Source organism: Zosterops lateralis, assembly GCF_965231275.1.
Source record: "Zosterops lateralis genome assembly, chromosome: 13".
Lineage (NCBI taxonomy): Eukaryota > Metazoa > Chordata > Aves > Passeriformes > Zosteropidae > Zosterops > Zosterops lateralis.
Window position 1 is genome coordinate 16243153 of NC_139773.1, and position 17788 is coordinate 16260940.

The window sequence follows — 17788 nt, forward strand, 5'->3', positions numbered from 1 at the left end:
TCATTACGGAGCAATCCTTGAAAAGCCGAGTGTTAACAACTATATAGGTTTCTTTCTTTGGAGTTTCAAAGTAAACAGGATTCAAGGAGCGGCCTTATGTCAGGAATGCTGTACTAATGAGGACAAATTATATTCTAATCAGGTTTCTCCATTATTAATTCCCTGTTATTCTGCTCTCTTTTTTTCCCCCCTCCTCTCCTCCTCTTTGTGTCCAATTTAAAGTTGCAGAAGAAACATGGGGTGGAGTGTTTTTCTTCTGGTGCTTGTTATTCATATTAAGTAGTCTATTCTGCCTTTGGTGTGATGGTGGGTGTTAAGAATTTAAATCCCCCCTAATGCATTGATAGGATAATATGAATCACCACCCAGAAAAAAATCCTATATGGATCTCAGCAGCTAAGGGATACTGGTGTGGTGTGTTATTTCTACCCACTAAACATAACTCATTCTGGTTCATTACATAATTTAAGGATTTTATTAGACACATTTTCATATTTTGCTTTTGTAAGGAAATTTGAAGAAGCCAGTTGAAATATATAATGCATTATTATAATTGCATTGCTCTTTCTTTGTTCTACTCTAACTTTTGCATACATTCTTAAAGCAAATTCTACAACAAAATTCAAGTACTATTAAAATATAACTATGAATAAATAAATCTTATTTGCATGCATTGCATCTTGTTTATTTTACCTGTGTCCCTTGGTTTGGCTCATGTTTATTAAATACTCCATCAGGAAGCAAATGCCAGCTTGGCTTTCATGGAGGGCAGGTGGTGAACCATGTGAAGCACCAGCTCACAGAGTCTGTGCTCTCTGTGAACAATCAAAATGCATTTGGGTCTAGATTCTGAAACTCCTGCAGTTTCCACCACACTCATGAATCCTTGCCTTACAATCTTGAGCAGGTTCGAACCACTCAGGGCCTCCCTCTCCAGCATCCTCCCAGGAGCTGGAGAGCTGCAGGTAGCACAGGAACTTTTTAGTGGAAGGAAGAGTCACAAAGTCCAGTCCGCTGTCACTGCAGGCTACCTCATCATACAATTCCTTTCATCAAATGATTAAGCTCCATCCAAAAAGTCATCTGCTACATTTAGCACTGCTTAGATTGTTAGAAATATCCTCATCGTTTTCTTGCCCACCAACACCTTTTTTTTTCTCATCGTAGCATTGTCCCTAGTTGTTTATTTGTTCTTTATTTACCTGCCCCAGTCTCACTTTGTGTTCATCCTCCAGCAATCTTCTCCCTCTCATTCTGCAAGGCCAAATGGACCAAGCCTGTTTAGTCATCTCTTGAAAGATGGGCTCATTTCTTCCCACCAGTAGGTCTTTCTTTCCAAGTTGAAATACTTTCTTGAACATCAGTGTTCAAATATCTGCAGCATAAGCTGGGTAAGGACTCAGAAGGAGCTGGTATCATGGAATTAGCACATCCTCACCTTCACTAGAGGAATCTAACCTGAACAGAAAAGAATTCCTTTGCAGCTGGATATATTATGTTGATGATTCCCAGCAAGAACACTGACTTCTTTATCCTTACTCATTCTCAGCTGCTGAGAATGAATTTCCAGCAGAGATTCTTGTTAGTCCCCACAGAGCCTTGCACTTGGAAATTTTTAATTGAGCCCCCCTTCCTCCCTGAGGTTATCAAATACCAGTAGGATCCTCCACTGTCTTGAGACTGGGGCATTCATCTCTTGAAGAACAGACCCCAAAAGTCTCCCAAACTTGTCCCAAAACTCAAAACACTGTACAATGTTGCTTATACCTCTGTCTTCTTCCAGAGCTAGAACTTAATTTCTCTTTGGGCAAGCTCACCTGCATTGAAAGCACACAGTAAAGAAAACTCTTGCAGTAATTGAAGACTCATAATTCATTTGGGTCTAAATTTTGGAAAGAGATAGATAGAGCTGAATGCTGTATTTGTCTGCATGTTAATAACAACCACAATTGCTCATACAGATAATTGGGTACACCAGTTTACTTTCAATCTTTTGATGCCATTCCAGAAGTACAACTGTCGTCAAGATAATTCTTTCACATCTTCTGTCAAAAACCCAATTATAAACTGCTTTTGGGATAAAATTATGTCCTGCTACCTTTGTCATCTCTGTCCTGAGCCTTTGAGATATTTGCATATTCTGTAACACAGAATGACCCTTCTGGAGTTGGGTTTACTCTTAAAATACCATTTAATAGTTTCTAATCCCAGAAGTAATTTCCTTCAGTCTTGTGCTTGAGTTTAGGGCATCTTGAAAAGAGAAAAGATCCTGAAAATTTAATGCAAGGCCCCTCAACTTCCTGAAGAAGGTCCTTCATGCAAGGAAAATAGAGATGACAATCAACATGGAGCTCACTGCAAGATGAGGGCCTGGTTTTGAGATAGAAATACACTAAATTGTGTCTGCCTTTAGTTCTTAGATCTCTAGCCTGAATCTATGGTCATCATTGTTATAAATATTTAAGTATTTATATTCCTATTAATGTTTTATAGTATTATTTATTAAATACAAGAGTTTAGAGCAATTTGTCATCTGAATAAAGAGTGCATTTCATTTAAAGTCCAGCTTGTGCTGCAAAGTATCAATGTAATACAATGTGTTCAAGATGGTTTTTTAATGCTTATTTCCCCCCTCAAATTGGATGCTGGCTTTCAATTTGAATATTGAGCTACCTTAACTGAATTATTTATCAACTTTAATTGGATTTGCAGACAAGTCATTTTTGCACATCTTTTCTAGGAAAAAGTGGAATTCTTTCCGGAAACTTTTAAAAAGCATCAGACTGAGGACATACAGTTAATTAACTTCACATTTCCTCTCAAAATCTTTCTTTCCTTCTTTCCTTCTTCCTTCCTTCTTTCCTTCTTTCTTTCTTTTCTTCTTTCCTTCTTGTTTTTCTTTCTTCCTTTCTTGTTTTTTCTGTCTAGAAAACAAAAATGTGGGAAATGATGTTGTAGCTCCCTGATTGTAAACTCTAAGATGTTACAGCACACATCTGCAATCTAAAGTTAGGGAGTTTTTAATAATCGTTATTAATTATTTGTATTTCTACATTACTTATATTCTTCAGCTGAGGGGTGAGTCCTGTTGTGTTTAGCACAGCATTAACACAGAATGAAAATCCATTTCTGAATGAGAAAGCTTATTTTGGCCACAACAGAGCATCAAGCCTGAATCATGCTCTTCACTCTAAATTATATCTGTATGATTTTTATGAACATGTTTTCCATACTTCTCACTCTTCCAGTAAGCTCTGTAGCCAAAGTTGGTAAAAACCCATTCCTGAGTGGAATCTGTGGTGTGACACCTTGGAACCTACTGGGAAATTTGAGAGTTTTGTCTTAGCCCATAGGGTGTCCTTCATTGCTTGTAATGTGAGGACTGAGTTTTAAATGTTACGTTGAGACATGGGAGATTCCTAGTAATTTCCAAATATAACCCATACAATTTGTGATTTTTTTTTTAAAAAAAAAGTGTTAATATGTTAATCAAAAAGAACATAAATTTTATGCAGTTACTCATAACTTTATACAATGATTACATGTAACTACACTGTTATTGCAGTCTCAAAATTACAGTATAATTATATTTAGTTAATTCCAAAAGCAATTGCTGCGTGGCCAGAATTCATTTATACAAACCTAGACTAAGCACTGAATTGACTAGGAAAGTGAGGTAAATCTAATTGAGATAGATTGAGCAAACCTAATCAGCAGGGATATTTAATGGCAAAGAGAACAAAGAATTAAATAAAGCAATGCAAAGGCTATTCAGAAGAGTGGATATATGAGATAATAGGCCTCTCCATCTCTGATGTCATGTCTGATTCAGTGAGTCATTCCCTAGTATTTTGTTAGTTGGCTGCCAGTTTGCATTATGTGTATATATATATATATATATATATATATATATATATGTATCTATATATGGAGGACACGTTTTGCTTTTAATCCAGGATTTTATCCTGGTATAACACTTCCAAATGCTGGTGCTTTAAAAATCAGGAGGATGATTAAAGACTTGTTTGCTGTCCCATCTCATTTTTCATTAACTGTTAATGATTCTGTGATTTCTGAGGAGCCAGAACTCAAATTCCAGTTGTCTAAGGGGAACTTGTAGAGGTGCTGTGGGGTACTCAAGACCTCAATGGGGCTGGAAAATGCCATGTGGAACCTGTGGCAATTAAACACTCCTCTCATATGACGAGAAGTCACATGTGAAGGCCAGATGTGAAATCCAGAATGTCTTCAAATATCATTAGGTGGCTGTAGTTGGAATATGAATCAAACCAAAGGCTGCGATACCCTGCGAGCTAAAAAGGAGGCCCAAGACTATTTCTGTGTTTCCCACTCCAGGTGCAATCTCCAAGGGACTGCTGGGGAGCCTGAGGGTTGTATTTAGATGGATGTTGTTATATCAGTTGATAATTTCCAGTTTGCAGAACACAGGCTGGTTCTGACCTCATGCCTTGATTTCATCCTTTGATTGCCTCCCTTGAACCAGCTACAGAGAAGCTGGGAAACACACAACAGCTCTCCATCAAAGAGGCTCTGTGTAGCAGGATATTGAAAGGATATTAAGATGGTTTTAATGTAGGGGAGGATTTGAAGTAAATAACATATAATGATTTTTTAAAAAGAAGGAAATCTGAAAAATCATCTTGTAAGTTCCTGTAGGTTACTTTCACTCTTAAAAGCTGTAAGTTCATATTGATCTTCCTGTTAGCACACGCACAAGGTTTATTGCCTTACAATTCTCTATATTTGTGTGTTTTGGTTTGATTGGTGGTTTGGGGTTTTTTTTTGTTTGTTTGTGGGGTTTTTGTTTGGGTTTTCTGTTGGATATTTTTTTGGTATGTTGATCTGTCACTTACTCCTGTAAAACATCTAATTTCACCAATTTTCCATGTCAATCTCAAGTAATATTTTGGTGCTTGTATTTCAGTTACCTATGCCAACACTGGTTCATATTTCTGAAACTTTAAAGAAAAACTTTCTTGTTTTATATAGCAGCATTTTGCAACTGATGAACTCAAAAACCTTATTTTAGAAAGAATCAAATGACATTGTTAAACTGTGCTAAAACAGGAGGAGAGAACATGCAGGGAGGAATTTCCATCCATAGATGAGCTGTTGAGAGGCAGAGGCAGAAAGAAATGGAAATCCTATTTTTGATGGTAGCAGCTGCAGTACTGAAGTGATGAATCTAAGAAACAAGAGGCAGATGGGTTGTGTGCATATCCTGGAAATTTGACCTCCTCTAGATGTATAGAGAGAGCAGTGGCAGCTTAAAAAGTTGTATTGATGTTTAGGGGATTATTTCTTCTATATGAACACTGATCAATGAATCCACATGTTACAGTTCAAAAGGTTCCTCGTTCAGTAAAACAAGAACCCAAATATTGTGTATGTGGTAAAGTATTCACAGAGATACACAGCAAAATAATCTTTAACCTTAGAGGAGTACTTGGTAGAAGATAGAGCAGGGCTTCCTCTGGGGATTCAGCTTTTCTCTAAAGCACTCATACCATTGTGAATCCTTGTGTTTAAAAGTTTGATTGAACTTTCCTTTGGTTTTCTTTCATGGTATTTGTCTTAACAGAGCAAGAAAGGATGGTACCACCACACATGTTTGTGTTGGAATTACCTTGTTGAGGGGTCATAACCCCGAGTTTACTAGAACCACTTCAATGAATTTGTTGACTTCACGTTCCCACCTACACTCTACTCACTGGAGTTTGAGGAGGAGCTGAAAACAAAGGCTTTAGGGGCTTTGCATATGTGTGATGCATTTCTCAAGTGTGGCAACGTGAATTCAAACCAGGTGCTTGAAAAACCCAAGTGGCACGTTCTGTTGTATCAATGCTTTTAATATCCCGATCGTTGACCTCATACATTTATGGTGTATGTGGTCAAACAGTAGAGCACAGAGCTGATTGGAATGACTAATAATTCCAGAGGAGTCATTACAATATAATGGTGTCAACATGTACTGCTAGGAGACTCTTAATCCTTGGAACATCAATTTACACTCCATGTAACCATTGCATGTCAACGCAGACCACAAACCTTGTGTGAGGCTCAGTCCTGCCACCAAAAGACGCAAGGTTGGGATAGTTTCCAAATTATCCTCCTAATGTTTTGGTATTCCTTGGATTATATTAATTCCCATTTAGACAGAGAGAAATGGTAACAGCACATGCACAATTAGCTGAGAACTTGGGTGTGAAACTCAGCAGCGCTGATGAGCATTTACACAAGTCACCCACTGAACACAATGGAATAATTTGTGCAAGCAGCAGTTCCAAAAGGAACTAGGTTAGATAATAGCTGGAAATACCAAATGTGCTGTGCTACCAACCCCTCCCAATATATTATGAATTTTTTCAGTATCTGTGCATCTGTACACAGATGGCCCAGAGAATTATGTCAGATCTGGCACCACACAGGTCAAGAACGCCTAAATGACATTTTAAAAGATCCCCAAAACTCCCGTTTGTCATCCATGTGAGAAACAAAAGACCTTTAAATTGTGCCCCAGCCCTGCTGGTGGGCTCTGGGCACATGCAGAGGTAGATGCTGGAATGCAGATTTATGGCCTCTGTTTGAGATGCTCCCCCAGAGTTGGAGTCAGCCCCTCAACAGCCTTGCACTGCCACAGAACTGGGGGAGCAAAGATGCACAGCCGCAGCTCTGGCTCTCAGGACTTCCCTGCTGAAGCCCCAAACACCCACAGCTGTGCTGCTTTGGAGTAGTTTTGGGGTGCTCAACACAGATATAAATCAGGCACTTCTTGTGATTATTTTCTACAACTTTCTCTTGTGGTACCATGGGGGTAAACCTGAAGTAATTCCAGCAGGTTTGGTGTGGTTGCTTTAGATTTATACCCACATAAACAGGAGCCCTATTTGTCCATTGTTTCTAAAAATACAAGGTTTCTCTTTTATATCCAGCAACTTATTTTATATTCCCTTACATCACATTTTATCACAGATAATCCAGGAATATTGTTTCTCTGAGTAATAAAATTGTTCTTTAGTGCGTGACCAGAGTAAGGGATATTGTGTCTTTTAGACATCACGTATAGACAAGAAGATATAAATGAGAGTTAATAACCATCAAATGTGTCTATTTCCTTTTCCTATAAATTAGAGCGAGCTTTCCTACTGAATTTTGCAAGAAGGAAAACAGACTCCCTCCTGCTGATGTGGGGAAGCAATGCTAAATCTCCCTAAAGATTCACTCTGGCTTCTTACAGCTGTATGTTAGTACCTTTTTATATGCAATTTTACTTCATTTAGTCTTTAAGGTTGTGCCTGAGGTTAGTTTAAAAGGTTAGTTAAATGTTAATGGATGTTAATGCTGCAATTAAATTGTTAAATCAATTGAAAACTGTGGCTCCATCTCTATCTGTGTTAGTGCCGGCCTGAGTTGCATTGGCGTATAAATTAAAAGCTGTAAATCTAGTGAAGTCTAATTAGAGACCAAATTTCTCATTTATCTTATTTTCACAGGACTGTAAGCACTGATAGATAATCAACGAAGGGCTAAAACTTTTTAACATTAAAAAACTATTTTATCTATTTCAGGACTCAGGTGACTGATTGTAATTCAGATCCAATTACTGTAAAAGGTCATATGTGAAATGAAGTTCTTACAGACACTACAAGTTTTATTTTACAAGTTTGCATACACTGCTGCACCATCTACATCCCAAAAAGCAAAAGTAAATACACTGTACGAGATTATATAAAAAGGCTCTTCAATTAGCCTCCCTCATGTAACCCTTAGAAGTTTGTGATTTTAGTACATGAGCACATCCAGGCTTCAATCCTACAGCACATCTTTAAACTTGCCAGCTTATACATGTGCATGAGAATCCTGTTGGTTCTTGCCTTCTGTAAGTAAAAGTAATTAGCAAGACGCTTAAATACATTTGCCATAGATACAGAGACACAAGTTCTTGAATTTGTGAGAATGATTATTTCCATTGTTATGTTTAAATTAGCTGCTGGCAACCTGCCATTTAGGAAAAAGAAAGGAAAAAGAAAAAAAGCCCAGGCTATTTTATCTAGCGAGGTCTTGAGGAAAAGGAAATGCTGATCTTAATCCAACTTGCAGTGCCCCAGTTTTGAGGGTGTTTTCATGCATTAAAAACACATGGTACTTAATGTTAGTTCCTCAGAAGTTAAAAGTGAAATTTAATCATGCTGCTTCTGTTGGCTTATTTTTCCAACACCCCCTGTGATTCTCCAAAGTGTAGATCTTAAAGCTGCAAAAAGGCCAACAACAGATTGCAGCATGAGCATAGGGAGCAGCATCAAGACTCATTAGTTTACAAATAAACCACAAGACAAATGTTTAAAATGTTTGTAGGTTCCAAATCACAGTTCTAAAATTGCATCCTTTTGGTCATGTAGGAGTGTTAGAAATGTTACAGTTTTACATGTTGATTTCATTTTTAGTGACTGTTCTTGGAGCACTTGGGGAAACAAGTTTTGCTCTGGGAAATAATTTTTTTAAAAAATCCTCTGTCCTAACCAATTAAGACTTCACAGAAAGAAGTCATGAGCTCAAATTCTGCTAGAAGGCCTTCTTGCAAGGAGACATCAGCTCGTGTCCTTTCTAGTGACTTCAGCCAAATTTCAACATTCATTAAAACACAAAATGAGATCAAATCTGAAAATGAATTGCCAAGCGACTTGAATGTTCTGAACTTTTCTCTCTCCACATTTTGTCACAAATTCAGGTCTTCTAAAAAACATCTTGATCACAGACTCTGCAGGAAAAACATGCCATGTTGTGGCACGTCCCCTACAGCAAATGAAAGGATAGTCTGGTTTTATTCTGAAAGGTGCACAAATTTCCTGACAACATTTTCTTGAATATTTTCATCATTTTCAGTTTTCACAGATGTGATTTACCAAATTGCACTTCCCGAAAATGTTCTAAATGAATGATGGTCAGATACCTATAGGAGTAGGAAGACCTGTTGTGTACTATTTCGTTAAATAGTGCTCTTCCAATTATTTTGATTAATCTTTACAATAATTATCTATCTTTTTTTGTATCATAGGTGTTCTGTATCTTCATAAGATATGAATAGGACTGTTGCTAACAGGGGTCATAAATCACTTCTGACAAAATGACTCTCTTTAAAATTGTAACTTTCTTTCCTTCCACTTCCTTGGTACCAAGAGGCAGCAAAGCATGATAATTCTTTATACTAAGTGCTCAGAGTAGTAAATAGTTGCCTTATAGCAAGACATGGTGTCATAAAATAGGATATAAAAATAATAATAGTTAATCATTAAATAGCATGTTTCATCCATAGAAAATGGAGCTCTTAGCAAAGATGACTAAATAGCCCTATCCATTTCCTTAATACATCTCCTTCCTTTAATAGAGATCTGATAAATAGAAGCCAACTTTATCTCACCTTGAAAATAATAGCCTAGTTGCACCAAACTTTCTCTACTACTTTCTGAAAACCAGGTTTTGACAAAAACAGTGCTTGATTCGAATGGACATTTGAGAGAAAGTCACAGTCCTTTCTGTGAAGGAAGGATCAACACAGATACAGCCAAATCCGTTGTTGAGTCAGTGACTGAAAACATTGTGAAAGAGAAGCTGAAGTTAAGACAAGAATTGGAGAGATCCAAATATTTCCAATTAGATCTGTGGTCTGTTGAATTTGTGGGGAATACTCTCAATCTTCTAAGGTCTTGCAGGCTGGGTAGTTTCTTTGCAGGCCAGTTGGGAGGTTTTAACTGTGGGTAAAATGCTGGCTTTGGGAATGGGTTTCTTGAGTGAAGCATGGAAAGAAGATTGGAAAGTTGATTGAGAGGTCATGGGCTGATGTCAATCACAGCATTTGTATTTTAAGGTGATCATGAACTTGAGAATGTAGGACTAATTCTGCTTACACATTTGTCCTCTCAGCTTCTCCTGTGCATGTTTGATGGTAAGTTTTCAATCTCATGAGAACTCAGTCTGGTGTGCATTTCTAAAGAACCTGAATGTTCTCCACAGATGAAAGAACATGTTCTTCTTCCATTGTTCTTGCCTTGTTGACTTTCACTTCTGTTTTTGCTTGTGTTTTGGGGAGCACAGGAGTTCTCATCTTATTTCATGTGCCTTTGCTATGCCCTGTCATTTCTGGATGTAACAAAAATATTCCAGCATCATACTGTGGACTCAGTGGAAAAGCAAGATATGGAACATTTGAAAGAAGGACCCACCATGTTCATTATTTCAAGCTTTAGTTTTCTAATTCTGTTCTGATCATGTACTAAGATTTGTCCAGGAAACCTTTTCTTTTATTTCTCTTTGTTAGCGTTCAGCTTTCACGTAGATTTTGGTGAATATCTAAGGAGGTGCCTTGATTTTGTGATTGGGTCAGGTGTTGCTCTTGGTCTGTCAGTCTTCATGGCTATACTACATATTCCATGACATTTTGGGGGCAGGTGTTAGATGCCTGTGTGGCTGACATGGTTTTATCAGTTTACCTGTGGCTGAGTCAGTCTGACAGTGAGCTGCTGCTTCTCTTGGGTCCTGCAGTGCTGATTCAGGGAACTAAATGAGTGAAAATTTCTCTCTCAACTAAATAACTTTCTGCTGGACTCCATCTTTAAGACAGCACAAAACCAGCCATCACTCTCTGTGCAGAGAAGGGAAGTGATGGGGAGGCTTAATTTCATTTGGTGGCAGTTCACTCTTAGGCTCATACAGCAGTATCATAAACCTGTATCCCAAAGAGCAGCTTTTAAATTTTGTTGTATTTTGTTGGGTGGGTGTGTACTTACTGTTCCAAACAAAAAAATCCTGTGGCTTTATCAAAGACTTGTCTTCCAGACTGGGTTTTATCTGATAGTCACCACCCTGCCTACTGCTAACTTCAGCAGGATTTCTGTAAATAGCTCGGTGCTATTTGCTTGGTGAGCAAAAGCAGCTCTAAATGTCTGGATTAAAGCACTTGTAAGAGAAAACATTTACAAGTCTAAGTTTGTTCCCCAATGGGTAATATACTGGGAGGCAGATAAAATCATCGTGCAGCCTTTCATGACTGGCAGTGTCTGGTAACACAGCAGTGAGTGCTGAATGTGCAGATAAAGGAGTGAGGCACCGGAATAGCGGGGACACTGCAGATCAGCACTGAGGTACATTGATAGAATTACTCCCTGCAAAGGGAACTTCTGCCGCCTCTGCCTGCAGATATCTGACACTCATCAACCTTGCCATTGTCTTGCTTTCCTGGGAATCAGATATTAATTTTACAAAGCCTAAAATGCGAGCTAAAAGCAGGAGAAGATAAGCACATTTTAAGCTGTCGCATTCAGCCTTGTGATGCTCACAGCAGTGCTGGAACCTCTCCAGGTGGGTGACTTGCTTCAGCTTCTACGTGAGGATGACGAGGGACAGAATGTGTTAAGCAGAAAACAAAAGTACAGGGGATGTTGCTCATCCACTAGGAGCTATTAATGGGATGGCTCTCGGGAGAGATTCCTGTCTGTGACTACCCAACCTCCAAACTGTGATGGTAAACAACAGAACCCAAGGGCAAGGCAGGTGACATTTCCTGATCCTGGAGATATCAGTTCCCCGTGAAAGTCGGTTTTATTTAGGAAACAGTGGATCTCAGCAGCTCCCTGAGAACAAGAACGCCGTTTTCTTTTTTTTTTTATAATTTTGGCATTTTTCTGAGGGGAGACATGATGATGAGGAGTTCCCCTTCCCTCCATCCCTAATTCCCCAGTGCTGTGCAGGCAGGATTCCTCCTCTCTGGCAGCAGGGGCCAAGGTGGTTGTTTGCAAGAGACACTCAACCATTTGTGCCATCCGGCTGTTCCCAAACAAGCCAGGCTCCTGCAAGCCTTACCAGCTGTGACTAATAGTGAAGGGAAGGGGGGAAAAAAAGAAAGCTGCTTGGGCCTGCAGGCTTCAGACAGGCAGGCTCTGGGGGAAACAAGAGAAAGCCATTAACTAACCACAGTATTATCTTGATTCTCTCAGAGAAACGAGCTAGGGACAGCTAATGAACTAGCCTTAACGTTTCAAACTGAATGCACCTCTGGGAGCTCTGCTAGAACAAACAGTGTGACAGATCAATGCCTGATGCCTATATCAAGAGAAAAGGTTATTTGCCTCTCTGAGGAATTATAGGATTAGGATATCGCTATGATACACTTTGTATCCTTCTCAAAATATGGGTTCATATGCTGGACTTGTTTTCATTTTGTAAGTTGTAAACTCCATTAGTTTGAGCAATAAAAATAAAATCCATTCTTCTCTTCACTGCTCTTGTTCCCAGGATCCTTTATGTCTGAGAACCTACACATGCACTGTCTCCCTGTTGTCTGCACCTTGCCCAAGGAGACACTCACCTTTAGGAAGTTTGTTTTTTTAAAAAAATCAGTTTAGAGCAGTGTCATTTGGTTGGGACTCCATGAAAATTGTTGGTAGGAGACAGATTCTTAATAAAAGTCACTTTGGGGGGAGTTTTGCTTACTTTCCTTTGCTGCCACTGGTGTTTTCTGTGTCCTTGCACAGTTCCATGTGTCCAATCTTTAGCTGCCCATCTCTAAAATTGGACAGTAAACTTTCCTTGTTGTTACTTCTTGTCTGTCTTTGCTGTTTAGATTGAAAAATCCTGCACAGGATGTTCTTCCTATTTGTGCTGTACATGACACACTGGCTGTAGATCCCTGGGGGGAGTTTTGGATAATTTTTGTTAATACAACAATAACCTCAAAGCGTGACACATTCTGTACAAGAGACAAATTTAAAGGGAGGAAGGTGGGACCTGGAAGACCATATAAATTTTACAAATAAAATGGTATAAATCTTAAATTTACCATATAAAATTATTAGAATTGGTAGACTTTCGAGGCTAGGAAGAGGTCAGGGCAGGTTATTCTTCATCCTTGTGCCTTGTCCTTTGATGCTTAGAGTGATACCAAGCCAAAGGGGTAAACAGTCGAAGACCTCCTCAACAGGAGGTAGAGTTATTTTTAACTGCTGTGTATGATTTCACTGTATCCTTTGATATTGGCATTTTTTTTTTAAAGCCAAAGCCCTTGAAAATTATCTTGATCAATTACCTCATTCAGGAAGCTGCTGTACATATTTAACCATAGATACAAGCTTTGGTCAAGCTATCAAAGTAATTTTCAGTTTTACAAATTATTGCTTTAATGGGAATTAGATGAAGAATGAATTATTCTTTCTTAAAAAAAGTAAATCTCCAGGTGATTTGTCAAGAGATAATTGCCTGAGTATCAGCATTTAAGAAGGGCTGCATTTCCTTTTAGGAAGGAAACATGTTAAATGCTGAAATTAAGATAATATTGTAACAGAAAATGGATCAAAATTAGCATTATCTCCCCCAGTAGTACCTAGGAATTGAGTCAGAAAGTGATACAAGTATCCCAACTTAATTGTTGTATGTCCAATTCTGATATCTGTATTCTGGTTCAGTAGCCTTTACTTCATCTCTGCTTCTACTGATGTCAGTGGAATACACATGAAATAAAGAGTGATTCAGTGTGAGTAAAATCAGCAGAATTTGGCCTTTTAAAGTTGGTATGAACTTTCCTATTGATGCCATTGGAGATGAGAAATTGTTCTTTGATCATCTTCTGAAAACCACAGTTGAGATTTGTAGGTTTTATACCAAGCATAGCACACTATTGCTTGGTTCAGGACAGGTACTACAGAACTCTTCATCATTTTTCCTGGATGTTCCATTCTGTCACAAACCCCACTGTTAATAGGACTTTTGTAAGGTAATATTTACTTTTAGAATTCATTTTCTAATGCAGATTTCCTACAATAAGCTGAAAAAAAATCATTAATACAAAGGAAGAAAAATAAAATTACCAATTTCTGAACAAGTCTTTATGTATTTTAAGTCATGCTGATCCTCCTATAGCCATTACGAATTGGGAGGATGAAAATATTATTAGGGATGCAACAAGGTCTGAATTTCTTCTACGTGAAAGAGGAGGAGGATTGATTATTTCAGGGGATATGAAATATAATATTTTGTTTTCAGTCTCTTCCTGTGTGCAGTCAGGCAAAGCTCTCATTCCCAACTGAGCTGGGAACTGGCCTGGTCATAATGAAATGGGAAATCTTCTGGTCACGGAAATTCAACCAACGAGCATGTACAAAGAGAAAAAAGTCCAGATTCCTGTAAAATATTGATGTCCTGAAAAGGGGGGTGGACAAAGTAATTATTGTTCCTCAAAGTGTTTTGAAAACCTTGTGAAGCACAAATATTTCAGTACAAGACACTAACAGAGCTAATTTTGTTATTTACATCAGAAATGGTCTGAATCATGTCAATTTTACTGAGGTAAACAATCGCAAGGAAGCAATTAATAGTTATTATTCTCTTTTCTTATTGACACAGTTTAGAACCAGAAATAAATTTCTCAACAGTCCCCTCATGCTTTTCACTGGCAGGTGGCCTTGACTTCTCCAGACTCAGGGTAACTTACTGGTAAAGTTATTGTGATCATGCCTGGCTGAAGATATGATCAGGGCAAGGTTTGCAAGGAGAGGGAGCAAAGATTTTGTTGCTTCCTACAAGGTTTGTTATAGTAACTTCAGAAGACTAAACTGAAATGTCTCCTTTTGTCACTACACACGCTGCCTTGTTAAAGATTATCCTTTTTTTTCCCCCTCAAATTCCAAGTAACAAGAAGTATTTGATAGCAAACTGTTCTGGGAGCAACACTGGGCTATTGTATCAGCCCAGCTCCTCCACTGTGGAATCACAGAGCAGAATCATAGGAGCTTAGTTTGGAAAAGACCTTTAAGATCATTGAGTCCAGCACTGCACATTTACCATTAAACCATGTCCCCAAGTGCCACATCTGCATGTTTGATGCATTTGTGCTACCACATCCTGCAGCTTTCTGGTGGAACACAAATTTTGTGTGAAATCTCCCTAACTCAGTACAATGGTTGGGGTGAGTTCTCCAAATAGACTAACTGAAAAAAAATTTGGTCCAAATTTTTACTGAAGTTAAAACTGACTTAGGTTCTTGCATGGGCTCTTGGTTTCATTTTACTTCTTTATTTGTGAATTGTCTGATGGCTCTGCATACAGTCAGGAAGCTAATTTTTCAACAAAGTCCCTCATTCTCTCTTTCCAGATATGTTTGAATGCCTCTGCTAATGCAATTTTCAACAAATCTACAATTTTGCCAAGTGAAACTTTAGCAATTTATAAAATTAATAAAACCCCCAACATTTTCATTAAGCTTTGCTTTATACCAAACATACCAAACATATAAAACATCCATTTTAATGCACAGCAAAGCTTTTTTAATGCTTCAGGGTATTAAAAGGTGTGTTTATACTTCCTGTCTCTTGGACAAAGTCAGTTCAAAAGTCCTTGTTTATACATTTTTCAATGGTCTCATCTTTCTTTGGTGTGGGTGACACAGCTGGGGAAAGGTTACCCAGTGAGACCATTTGCTGTATGGATGAACTTGTAGACGATGGCATATCAGGGAGCTTCTAAAGGAAATATTATATGCTCCATCAAGGCAATCTCAAATTTCCTGATTGCATATATTTAAATAGGATAAGCTCCAGTTACCTAAGCACTTGTTTTGGCTGTAATGGAAAATAGGAGACTAATGTGTGCCATAATGCCTATCTCATCCCAGCCCATCAAGGTATATGAAAATAAATCTAAATATCTGTTATTAGAAGAGTGGGAATAGTGGATGAAGAATTGAAGCTATGTGGCTATAGACAGAAAAAAAAATTAGCTGGATCTGGTTTAAGATTATACCTGCCCATTGAATACATTCATCAGTGTGTGGTTTTGTATTTCTTCTTCCTCATGATACCCCAGATAAGAAGTGGTAACTAAGTCTTAATGGTTTTAAAACTTTCTGTCTGTAACCATAAAGTGACCATTTACAAATTGGAATGCATTGTTGAGTGGGGATCCAGTTCCTTTCCCTCCCAGACCTGTCCATGCAGGTAGATCTCTGAGTTAAGAGAACAGCAGACTGTTGAAAAGTTAGAGTTTGTGTGTGTCTGTGTGTGGTTTGGTCTTTTTTTTTTTTTTTTTTTTTTTTTTTTTTTTTTTTTTTTTTTTCAGCAGTATGCACGTTAGGAGTTTTATCAGAAGACAGCTGCTTAGAACAGCTGTCTGCTTATGTGCCCATCTTAGGAGAGAATGATTAATGAATTCACTTGGGCAGTGAGAAACTCAGTTCACTGATCCATAGTTTCAGCACAGGTATTGATGTGAAACTAATGAGAAATTTGATGCTCAAATTTGAATGTTTATTCCAATTACCAAACAACAGATCTAAATTAAAAAATAGCTTGAAACCTTAACCTTTTATTAGTAACACTGAAAGCTGAACTGTGGCTCTGCATCCCGTGGAGCAATATGAAGACTCAATGTGCTACCACCTACATTGTTTTTGGGAAGGGAAGGAGAATGGCTCCTGATTGACTCTGTTCCCACTACCTGATAATTGGAATCTTTTTCCTTCCACTCCTCCCACTCCTGTTTAATGTGTGTATTTTTCCTAGGAATTAAAACATGCTCAGAACTGAGCTGTAGGCATCCCCTACAGCTCTATTAAAATACTGCATTCAATAAGTTCTCTGAGCTGTGGTTTTTATCTGATTGTGGTGTGGTACATGGGAGTCCCAGGTCTTTCAGTCTCTGTAAGCAAAGGATAGAGGGAAAAGGTAGATACAACCTCTGGTTCATTAGTAAATTAAGGTATGGGGAAATTAAATGACTTATTGAAGGTTATATACAAAGTTTGTGGCAAAATTTGCAATCAACCATTGATTGCTGCTCTTTCAGTCCTGTGAAGAGTTGCTGTTCCCCATCCAAACTTTTATAGTGTTTCTATCAAAAAGGACTAACAAGAACTCTTGAAAGTTGCTGGACACATTCAAGTTGTCCTGTCAGCTAAAATGTGGCGTTTTTGCAAAGGATAAATACTTCTATTTTTTATACAAATCAGTAGATGCAGTAACTCTGCATCCTGCACAATAATATTATTTAAAAACAAAGTTCAGAGGAGAAAATTTAGCATTTTAATCCAGGAGTGTTTCATAAAAGTACTTGTAACTGGGCAAGACTTTTTTTGAAGAATTTATTAACTGCACATTCAGGACTGAACTTGGATGATCTCAATACCTGCTTTGCTTTAGATACCTGCTTTGCTGGCTTTTTCCTTCTCCATGAAGTTATTCCAAATTGTGATGGCAATTCAATTTTAATAGAAATAAGCCAAGGTGCTGAAAACGTGCAGCAAACATTGCTGAATTCTGCACAACTGGTCCATCAAATGTGCATAAAGGAAATGGAAGATGTTACACTGATCACAGTTCAAGGAAATCTGTGAGCAGTTCAGATCCTTTTCCAGCACTTGGGTTCTCATGAGTTTGGTAGCAAAACAGTGTTGGGGCAGATGCTGCTGCTCAGCCTGTAAATATCCAGGCAGTGTCACCTTCATACACAGCTGCAGCCACCAAGGAATGGTGGCATCTGTGGCAGCTGCTGTTGTCCCCTCCTTGTCCCCTCCCCAGGCATTCCCAAAGCTGCTCCTGGTTCTGGGAGTCATGGCATACATCTTGGCCATGTGAAAATTCCCTGTAGTTCAGGGAAACGATGTCTTATTGCAGATTTTGGGTCAAGCCACGTGTAAAGAGAAAGCTGTTGTTTGCAAAGCAAGCACACAATAAAAGTTCCAGAAGTTTTTGAGATAACCATGTAGATTTGGCTGAAATTAAAATTA